Source organism: Monomorium pharaonis, chromosome 6, assembly GCF_013373865.1.
Source record: "Monomorium pharaonis isolate MP-MQ-018 chromosome 6, ASM1337386v2, whole genome shotgun sequence".
NCBI lineage: Eukaryota > Metazoa > Arthropoda > Insecta > Hymenoptera > Formicidae > Monomorium > Monomorium pharaonis.
The window spans coordinates 17,036,873-17,049,075 of record NC_050472.1 but is presented as its reverse complement, the minus strand read 5'-3'; positions in this window follow the sequence as shown (position 1 = coordinate 17,049,075).

Genomic DNA, 12,203 nt, shown 5'->3' with positions numbered 1-12,203 from the left:
CACTTTTAAAAATTTGCGTAGGTTTCACTTTCAGAAAAACTCCGACGACTGAGCTGCGATCTCAAACGCTTGATCTTTTTGGTCTAAGAGTTGCTCTAAGGGTCTCGCCATATATATATATCCATGCTACTTGTTTACAACTAATAAGCCTATGGGCTTCGACATATGAAAACGTGTTCAATTGTATCGAAAAATTTTTATTTTGGGGTAATATCAAACGTAACTGTAAGCTTTTCCGTCGAGCACGTCGGCAAAAGTATCCGAATGCAATAAAATTTAATATCGACGTGACGATAAAGTTTCGAGTCGAAGAAAATCTGTGTACACTGCCAGACAATGATTCAACCCATTCCATCCTAGCAAAATTTATATAGGACAAGTCCTAGATAAACTCGCTAGGGAATGGGCCGAATCATTGTCCGGCAGTGTACATACATATCTTCGAATAAAATGACTACGTATTAAATGTTTTTGGGAACCGGAAATATCAATATTCGCAGTAATAAAAAAAAAAGATAAGATTTACAAAAATATATATATATATAGATATGATGAAACTCCTTCCCTTATCTGACACCTGCGAGGCGGCGGATCCAAAGGATCTTCGAAAACATACCCTTCCCCCTCTCCTTCCCCCTAGTGACGTCATCCCCATTGTCTGGCTTAGAACCCGCCTATTACCACTACTGTTTGATACCAGAAATGCAGCAGATCTGTCGAAATATCAAATTGGCAATAAAAAGTGCGGCACCGTCGATAGGCGGCTTACTTTCTCGGGAGTAAAATGCAGTCAACTCGCTACATAAAGACCACTCGCAGCGCGAAGGTAAGCAAAAATTATCTTCCTTCGCTGCGCCTGCAGAAGAGTCCGATGTGGCGGAGGACCGCCACATTATACTTTTATGATACAGAACTAGTAGTATTTTCATTTTTTTGGAATGAGATTTAACTACAAAGAAATTTAATGAAATTAATTGCACCTAGAATAGATGATATACCTGCGATATAAATGGAGAAAATAGATAGGTCAATTGAGGCCCCCCTATAGGAAATATTGAGTGAGTCCCAGATGCGCACAGTAATAAACGGACACAGCAAGCTGAGTGAAACGGACACAGTAACAAACGGACACAGACCAAACGGACACAGTAATAAACGGACACAGTGCGAAACGGACACAGTAACAAACGGACACAGTGCGAAACGGACACAGTAACAAACGGACACAGACCAAATGCGCACAGAGCGAAACGGACACAGTGCGAAACGGACACAGACCAAATGCGCACAGAGCGAAACGGACACAGTGCGAAACGGACACAGACCAAATGCGCACACTGCACATGCGCACAGACCAAATGCATACACGGAAAGTCGCAAACCCATGTGATGCAGTGAATGCTTTGCACGCACACACACACACACACACACACACACACACACACACACACACACACACATACGGGTGGTGCAAGGGGGGCCTTCAGCCCCCCTCCCGCACCCACCCCGTCCAAGTCGCTAACCTATGTGGACTTTACTCTGCTTGCAATGTACATGGATTGCATTTGGTCCGTGCGCACGTGCAGTGTGCGCATTTGGTCCGTGTGCATTTGGTCCGTGCGCATTTGGTCTGTGTCCGTTTCGCACTGTGTCCGTTTCGCTCTGTGCGCATTTGGTCTGTGTCCGTTTGTTACTGTGTCCGTTTCGCACTGTGTCCGTTTCGCTCTGTGCGCATTTGGTCTGTGTCCGTTTGTTACTGTGTCCGTTTGTTACTGTGTCCGTTTATTACTGTGTCCGTTTGGTCTGTGTCCGTTTGTTACTGTGTCCGTTTCACTCAGCCTGCTGTGTCCGTTTATTACTGTGCGCATCTGGGACGCTCCCGAAATATTAGATGCTAAGGAGAGGGTTGGGTATATTATTTAATCTGTTCCTTCTCCTGAATTAATAAATCTTCCCAGGAGATTGCTTACATCGATTCTCAAATAAAATTATAACTGTGATGAAAGAAGAAATGAAAAGATTCGACAAATCTGTCGCCAATCTGTCATCATTTATGAATACAGATCTGTTGCATATTTGGCGCAAATCTGCTGTGAGTTTACGTTGCAACATCTGTTCTCAATTTGCTGCGTGAATTTGTCATTGTATTGCTAGTGACAGGACTGCTCTGGTGTTGCACCCAATTTGATATCAGGATTTGATAACAATTTTTGCTTGCAATTGGGCCGCATTCGAGGACACAGTAGGCCATGGTTTTGGCAGCCTGATTCCGCAAGAAATTTTTAGCATTCTGCTGACAATTTGGTAGCAAATGGTTAGCTGGGATAGTAACCGCAAGTTAGTATCTATAATAATAAAGATTGTAAATCTATAATAATAATAAGATAATAATTGAACAGCAGTAATGATAATAGTAACGAAATTAGCAATTGCAAGAATTTAGAGAAATAGTAAATAGTGATGATGACAAGAAAGTTCATTAGAAAAAAAACAATAATAGTAATAATAATAATGATAATCGTAACAAAATCAGCAATTATGGTGGCTTTAGTAGAGAGTCATAGATACCAATAATTAGGAGGTAATGATTGGATAACAATAATTATAACAGGAGATTGACAATTATGTAACCCTAATAAGGCCAGATTATGAATTAATAATATGGCTTTTAATATAATGGCGGTGCTAAGAGTTGCAACCGAAGATGACGAATAATGATTATCTGAATATAAATTTTCCTGGTGGAGGCGCGTTCCTCAAGATGTTCTCCACTTCTTCGTCGAGCAGTTGTTCCTCGATGTACTCATCTATTTCCTCCAAAGTAAAAATTTGCGGATTGAAGGGGTATGTTAATGTTCGGGGTTTGGTAGGGTTAGTTGGGGGTGGATCGTCTAAGGGTCGGGAATGGTTGTCTATAGGGGATATCAAAAAGTTTATAGGAACGGCCGGATTTTCTATATCAGGGATTTCATCTAAATTTAGGAAAAAACTGTCTTCAAAACTGTAAATATCCGTGGGTATGAATTCGGGCGTGTTAGCAAGTTTCAATCGTTTAGTGGGAGGGGGCGGGGTGTGAGATTCTTCGACCTCTTCGTTTGGCGGAGGAGGCAATTTCAAATTGAGGAACTCTTGGATTTCTCGGTCGAAATCTTTAAGCTCTTCCCCTGTTAAGGACCTTGATGATACGCGGTTTGCTGCGCGTCTACTGAGGGGAATGAATTTCATCAACCCTTTTTGTTGAGGGAAGAAAGAAAATATTTGATATTCTCGGAACTTAATTAGTTAAGTCCTTACTTGGCGACGCTTCGCGTCAATGGCCTGGACGAATTAAAAGATGTTGTAGCCATTCGATCTACATTGATGAGGAAAAGAGGGAAACAATTATGAGTATCGGCTCGAAAATTAAATCTGGGGGAAATGGTGTTTGCAACTATCTTGTTTTATTTCATTTTTATTTATTTGGGCAAAGAGGAGATAAAGACAGAAGGAAGCGGGAGAAAGAAAGTTATGGCCTTAAGATCAATATTGAGCGCCTTGACTAGTAATTTCTTAAGGTTAATGTGGAACAACGACATTCGTGCTTGGTAGAACCTCGCAGTTGGTAAATGAACGCTTGCTCATTTACTATCAGTAGGAAAGCTAGACCGGTTCTAACTCGGGAGCTCCGAGGGGGGTGCGGGGATGCGGGGGATTTCTTGCTGGTAAAGGGGAGGGGGAGGCGTCATTTTCTCCCCACCAACGTGACGCCCCCTCCTCTTTTAACAGCAAGAGACCCCCGCACCCCCACACTCCCCTCGGAGCTCAGGAGTTTTAGAACCAATATCCCCCCCCCTCGATTTTTTCACGTACTCCATATGTCACTGTAGACCATGTTGTGCTGGGAATGAAGAGATTTCACGTACTCCATATGTCACTGTAGACCATGTTGTGCTGGGAATGAAGAGATCTTTTGGAATCAATTCATCATTAGATTTTTGGAATCAATTCATCATTAGATTTTTTAATTTTTCTAACGATGCGCCGATTCCAAAAGATTTCCCCCTCCTTTTTTTGATACGATTGATATGCGAAACCGCGATGGCGCGTCAGCCGACGGTTCGCGACAAGAGGATTCCAACGACCACGTCGAGTCAGGCTTACTTCCGTTAGACCGACCTGACATGTCTGTCATGTACTGGGAATGAAGACATCTTTTGGAATCAAGCCATCATTAGATTTTTTAATTTTTAACGATGAGCTGACTCCAAAAGATTCCCCCTCCCCCAAGATATTAGAAACGTATAGTTTTTAGACTTACATTACGACTTTCGTCGTGTTGGGAGATATTTTTTTTTCACGTAATCCATGTCACTTGTGCGTTGAATTGGGAGCAAAGAGATCTAATGGACCCTGAGCAATGTTAGATTTTTTTAATTTTTTCTAATATCGTACTGAGTCCAAGAGATCTTCCCCCTCCTCCTCATCGTTTTTGAAATCAGCACACACAAATGAATTTAATTACGATGATATAGTGGCGAGTCGATCGGTGCATAAGAACACCTCACATTCGCCAACGAAAAACATTCGCGTCATATCGCGAAACATGCAATTATGATTATAAAAAATATTAAAAACAATTTGCTGAAGATGATACGTGGGTACGTGACCATTGTCACCTAATCGACAAATATCACGAGCCTCCACGTATCATCTTCAGCAAATTGTTTTTAATATTTTTTATAATCATAATTGCATGTTTCGCGATATGACGCGAATGTTTGTCGAGTAACGAATGCGAAGCGTGCCCATCCACCAGGCGACTCGCCACTAATAGCGCTTCTTTCACAGTTGACATGGCGATGGGCCACGTGATGAACAAAAAGCACCCCGCCTTCGGAGTCCGATGCATTCACGTCGTAACTGTTCCCCCAATTGATAAATTGTCAATCAATTGGGAAAAGAGCTACGCGTGAACGACTCGGACTCCGAAGGCGAAGTGCAGTCATCCATCATGCGACCGATCGCATGTATTATTTTCACACGCGTAAAAAACTGAATTCGCGAAACGCCTGTCTCAACGCGGATATGCCTAGCGTAACATGCCATTGCCGATTATATGGCAGTGACGCGAATGTATTTTTCGTTGGTGATGCGAAGTGTGCCCATCCATCAGGCGACTCGCCACTTTTACTAAAACAGTTGATAAGGCCATGTGATGAATAAAAGTACCTCACCTTCGAAGTCAGAATCATTCATGTAATTGTTTCCCGCAATCAATGGACTGTTATATTTGTGAAAAAACTTTTTCAAGATCTAACGCAAGACCTCGATATTTACCAGTTTTTTACAAATATAACAGTCTATTGATTAGGGGAAAACAGTTACATGAATGATTCGGACTCCGAAGGCGAAGTGCAGTCATCCACCATGCGACCGATCGCATGTAATTTTCACAAGCGTAAAAAACTGAATTCGCGGAAACGCCCGTTCCGACCCGGAAATGTCCATCTCGACGGGTGGACGACTCGAGACTGACTGACTGACAATGAGTAAGTACACCTTTCTTATTGTGCGAGATGCTGCGTAGCGGAATCTTTCATCAGTCGGAAGTTATTATTTAGACGTTAGATAAGATAGCGCCAACGCTTCGATCGATACAACTTGTAAATAAGGGATGCGGTCTAGCGTTCTCTCGCGCGCTCTTACTCTCATTCACCGCATATATATTTTTGCACGTTTTTACTCACACCAAGCTCATGATATTAATAAGGGAAGACGTGGGGAGGGGAAGTCGTGGGAATAATCTTACTCTTTGCTATCGGTGATAGACAAAATGTGTCGCCATAACAGTTAAAATTTTGTAAATAGAAACGCCATAATTTTCTGTGTCGGCGTCGACTTATGAGGGGGGACAATGCACGTAATCGTGGAAGAAGATACCTTTTGAGACCTACCGAAGACAAAATAATATAAAAAATCTGAGAAGTGGTGTATAATTCAAAATAAGAAACGTTTGTCACACCGACTGACGTTTTAACTGAATTGTAAATAAGGGATGCGATTCGTGGAAGGGATGCGATTTGCGGTTAAGTATCGATACCTGATAGTTGCTTGTAAAAATAGCGGCTCGCTGTGAAATTGTATAGTTAAAAAACAAAATAACAAAATGCTTCGGTTGAGACAAAGGGAAAAAGACAAAATATACAAAGATTAGATGTAGGTAGGGGGAAGTCGTTGGAAAAAAATTTTGAAATTCTCTCTACTATCAGCGATAGACGAAATCTATTGTCCAAACGGTTAAAATTTGTAAATAACAATGTTATAATTTTTTTGTCGGCTGCTAACTTATGAGACGCGTAGTCATGGGAGAAGATACTCTTGAAATCCATCGAAGACAAAATAATGTGAAAACTTGAGAAGTGGTATAGGATGGAGAAATAAAAGACGTTTGTCGCACCGACACCTCAATCGCTACGAGGGATGCGATTCGCGGTTTAGCACCGATATCCAGCTGTTCGCAGAATTAGGAGCTTTCTTTGAAATTATATATAAACAAAAATGGCGATGCCTATGTTCTGGTTGAGACAAAGGAAGACAAAGGATTATAGGAAGTATATAAATGGTCAGAAAATGCACGATCGCACAGTCGACTTGAAGTTCAAGATGTGAGAAGTTCATGTGAGCGAATCAGTGTGAAAAAAATGACTTCGAATAAAGTAATGGTGGAACTTGTAGACATCATAGATGTCGAAGTGATAGACATTGCAGACGATGATGTCGAAGTGATAAACATTGCGGACGATGATGTCGAAGTGATAGACATTGCGGACGATGATGATGTCGAAATGATAGACATTGCAGACGATGAAAACGAAGTGATAGATATTGTGGATGGTGCAAATAATGTGATAAACATTGTGGATAATCATCCGGAAAACTTTAATGTTGTGGACAATATACAACAAATGGACGATGCCCAGATAATAGACGTTGTGAATGACATTAATTTTGAGGATGTAATGGATGAAGAGAGCGTAGCATCGGAAGATAGTAACTACATTAGTGATGATTGCAGCGAGGACAGCGAGGATTATATCGATGTCGTTGAGAAACATTTGACACCTGCGGAAGTGCGTGCCATAACCGCAAGATCGAAACATTGCGGTATATACTTTTATTACACCACGGGTGGTACATATTCAGTATGTGCCGAATGCATTATGCGAATAGCGGACACTGATTTCGGAATAATGCATGCTTTTAATAAACATATTACTAATGCGTTCGGTAGGCTGGATGGAAAATATTGCTCAAATTGTAGACAGCCCATGTTTGTAATGATTCCCAGTAACTGGTGTCCGGTTTGCACAGTGTAAAGACTTATTAATTATTGAAAAAAATAGTATTAAAAAATGGAACATTTTGAGCGCGAGCTGTTGGACCAAATTGACAGGGTCGCTACCTTGGGCGAGTGTTTCGAGTGGTTGCAGCGGTGCGACGAGTGTATCGAACGACTCGAGGAACATAGCCGCGTCAAACGCCCTCGACTCAACGTTGGACAAAGACAATCTTTGGTGGCGAGAATCGCGCGACTCGCGGGTGAAAAGACGCGACTGCAAAGACGTTTCGTGCACGTCGGTGGTAATTACGCGAGTGACTCGTGCGACAACGTGGACAGACTCGTGTGGCGAGAAATTGACACCGCGTTTGAGAATCGCGTTCTGACAGGAGCGGTTATCAATGGGAACTACATTGAACCGCGAAAGTTTTTAGAAGACGCTGGTGGTATAGTACTCGAGCGAGTGCGGGACGCTATCGAAAGACACAACTCTGTAAAAGTGAACACTGCATTCAATGGCGTATTTGTAACGGGCGACAAACGCGCCAATAAAAGTATTACCACGAAAAACAGTGATCTCTTTAGAACATCAGACTTGGATGAGTGGTACGAGCGGTGCGTTATCGAGCCCACGTTAGCATCGCTCGAGGAATTCCAAGAACGCGATAGTGGGTGGGCGTTGTCGCGTATACAGAATTTGACTGTAAATGTGAATAAGTAGAATTCTATGCGTGCGGGATGTCACGTGATATTACCACGGGAAATAATGACGAAGCGTGCGGTTGTTAACGTGAAATCGATGGACAATGCTTGCTTCGCGTGGTCTGTGATAGCCGCTCTATATCCCACACAAAGACATAGTGATAGGGAGTCATCGTACCTTCATTACACAAACGTTCTGAATTTCGATGACATTGAGTTCCCAATCGCGTTAAAGGACATTAAAAAATTCGAGAGACTAAATAACATTTCGGTCAACGTCTACGAGATCCAAAAGGATCAAACTGAAACCTATAAAATTCTCCCGCTAAGACTCTTCAACGACAAGAAGGAGAAGCATGTTAATCTGCTATACGTGCAAGATCCACGCGAAGACAACGTGGGGCACTTTGCATGCATCATGGATTTGTCTCGTCTAGTGAGCTCACAACTCAGTAAAAAGGAACACAAAAAATATATTTGTGACCGGTGAGTAATAATTTTATAAATGTTGTATTAATTGCATAATTGAAAAAATAAAATTTACACTATTTTTTACAGATGTTTACATTAGTTCTGTGGAAAAGTTGAGGAAATGGAAAACTGCGCCATCCAATTACCTACTGAAGACGAGAAATGGCTGAGCTTCCGCAACATCAACAATAAGGAGCGCGTGCCGTTTGACGTCTATGCCGACCTGGAGTGTACATTGGAGAAGACGGAGAAGGAGGATATAGAAATATCGTACCAGCATTATCATCAAGTATTTAGCTTGAGATATTATGTACACTGTTCGTACGATGACACATTATCGGGGTATTGGTTTCATCGCGATAAGGATTGTATCGCATGGTTCGCTAAACAATTAGAGAAATTAGCGCATCGCGTAAAATCAATTTTATCTACTAAGGTCCCCATGGAAACTCTATCAAAAGAGCAATGGGAGGCATATCGTAACGCAAAGCAGTGTCATATTTGTGATAAGCCGTTCGCACCGGATGATACACGAGTGCGAGATCATTGCCATCTCACCGGTCGTTATCGCGGTCCCGCGTATTCGCTTTGTAACTTGTGTTATCAAAATGTGTTGTACATACCAGTAATTTTCCATAATTTATCCGGATACGATTCACATTTCATTATTAGAGAAATAGCCACAACATTCAAAGGGAATATCGATGTGCTTCCCGTTACAAAAGAAAAATATATTTCTTTTACGAAGCATGTCATAGGTACCGCCGATGAATTAGACCCAAACAATCACATAAAATTACGATTCATAGATTCATATAAATTTCTCAATTCTAGTCTTGAAAAATTGGCATCATTTCTTGGTAAAGAAAAACTAAATATTGTACGTAAGGAATTTTCGAATTTATCTGACGAAGAATTCGATTTATTGACTCGTAAAGGCATATTCCCATACAAGTATGTTGACTGTGTCGCAAAATTGAAGGAAACGCGTTTGCCATCGCGCGAATTATTCTTTAGTTCGTTGACGGGCGATACCGTGTCTGAGAGCGATTACGCGCACGCCAAGAACGTATGGGATCGATTCTCTATTCGAAAGCTGGCCGAATACAGCGATTTGTATTTGAAAACAGATGTATTGTTGTTAGCCGACGTTTTTGAAAATTTTCGTGACAAATGTGTCGAAAGTTATGGTCTCGACCCCGCACATTACTATACATTAGCGGGATTCACGTGGGACGCTATGCTTAAATATACACGCGTCAATTTCGAGTTGCTCACCGACATCGATATGGTAATGTTTATTGAGCGCGGTATACGTGGAGGTCTGAGTCAATGTTCCGGCAGATACGCGCAGGCTAACAACAAGTACATGCAGACGTACGACCCATCGAAACCATCGTCGTACCTCATGTATTTCGATGTGAATAATTTGTACGGATGGGCAATGTGCCAGCCGCTGCCCTATGGAGAATTTCGATGGGTCGAAGACGTCTCAAATTTTGACATAATGCGATCGCTGTTGATTCGCCCACAGGGTACATTCTCGAAGTCGATCTGGAGTATCCACAACATCTGCATGATCGACACACTGACCTACCGTTCTGCCCAACGTGCGATAAGCCGCCTGGCAAGCGAGAACGTAAACTTTTAGCGACTTTGCATGATAAGAAGCGGTACGTCATACATTATCGCAACTTGCAGCAATGCACTCGTCATGGTCTCCGTATAACACAGATACACCGTGTATTACAATTTGTTCAATCCGCCTGGCTTCGCGATTATATCGAGTTAAACACACAATTTCGTACCCTCGCGAAAAACGATTTTGAGAAAAATTTATATAAATTGATGAATAACGCCGTATTCGGAAAAACTATGGAAAATGTGCGCAATCACGTAGATGTAAAACTTTTGACAAAATGGACAGGACGATACGGTGCGGAGGCAATGATCGCTAAACCAAATTTCCATAGTCGCAGTATTTTTGCAGAAAATTTAATTGCAGTCGAACTCCGAAAACTTGAAGTGAAATTCAACAAGCCGATTTATGTAGGTATGTGTATACTAGACATATCGAAAATTTGCTTGTACGAAATTTCACCACGAGTACATGCTACCTTTGTACCATGACAAATCTAGAGTGATGTACACAGATACTGATAGTCTCGTGTATCACATTGAGTGCGACGACGTATATGAAAATATAAAACGTGATATCGCAAGGTTCGACACGAGCGATTATCCGACTGGTAACGCGTACGGTATGCCTCTTGCGAACAAGAAAGTTCCTGGGCTAATGAAGGACGAAAACAACGGTGCGATAATGACCGAGTTCGTTGGACTCAGAGCGAAAATGTACGCGTTAAAAGTGGATGGAAAGAATGACGCTAAAAAGGCAAAGGGTGTAAAGTGTAACGTTGTCGCAAGAACGATAACATTCGACGACTACATGTGGTGTCTGCGAGATGAGATAGAGATGACGCGTCATCAGACGTGTATACGATCTAAATTGCATGAGGTATACACGGTACGTGAAACGAAAATCGCTCTAAGCCCATACGACGACAAGCGGTATCTCGTACCTGATTCGGTAAAGACGTTGCCGTGGGGGCATTATCAAATACCTTTATAATATTTTTGTATTGCACAGCCATTTTTATATTTGCGTTTTATGTATTTTTATACTTTACATTTATATTTTAATGTTCACGTTTCGCATATTTTATAGTTTATATTTTACGTTTTACATTTATTTTATAATTTTACATTTAATACTTCATATATTTTACGTGTTACACATATTGTGTATTTTATGTTATATGTATTTTTAAAAATTATTTGATAATTTATGTGTAACGTTAGAAATGGACGATTGAAGGATAATAAAGATGCTTCATATATGTCACAAAAATTATATATTTTTTATATAATGTATGCACTACACTTTTTATGTTTATAATAAAAAGCAATTTTTTATACTGATTAAATAACATTGTCTTTGTGTATCCACGAATTGTGTGATCCATCGAATCCCAACCACTTGACATAAACCTTGTTTCCTTTCCTGCGCAATACTTTCTCTACCAGAAATACGTCTGGGTGAGTCGCGCGATGCAACTCATGCTCGTAGAACGTTCCAGCGATAGATGTTCCGCGATAATCTTCGAGTAAATAAGTTACGGGGTTGGTACGCTGCACTTTAACGATCTTGAACACCTCGGTTGTCCAATTTGGTGTGTAACCTTTCTCGAAAATTGTCTTGTACTTGCTCACGCGTACAGAGTCGCCTACTTTGAATTTCGCTGGACTAGCAATCTTTATAGCGCTGTATACCGTATCCAAGTGTCTTTCAGCCATTGTGGGAGTTACGTCAACGAGTCGCACACCGATCGTTCGGTGCTTTCGAACGTTGTAATTCGACACGAGACGTGATAACAGGTCGATCCACTTGTAATTACCGTTGAGCGTAAACTGCTTCCACATATCGTTCTTCAGCGTGCGATTAAAGCGTTCGACGACCGACGCCTTCATTACCGAGTACGTGGAATAATGGTTAATGTCATGTTTTTGCAATAGTTTCTGCACGTCGGCGTTGTAAAACTCCTTCCCCATATCGGTTTGTAAATTTTTCGAACGTCTGCCGCTCTTTCGAATTATCTCAGCGATAGCGTCAGCTGTCTCGCTTCCATCTTTGCTCTTGAGCAGTATAGCC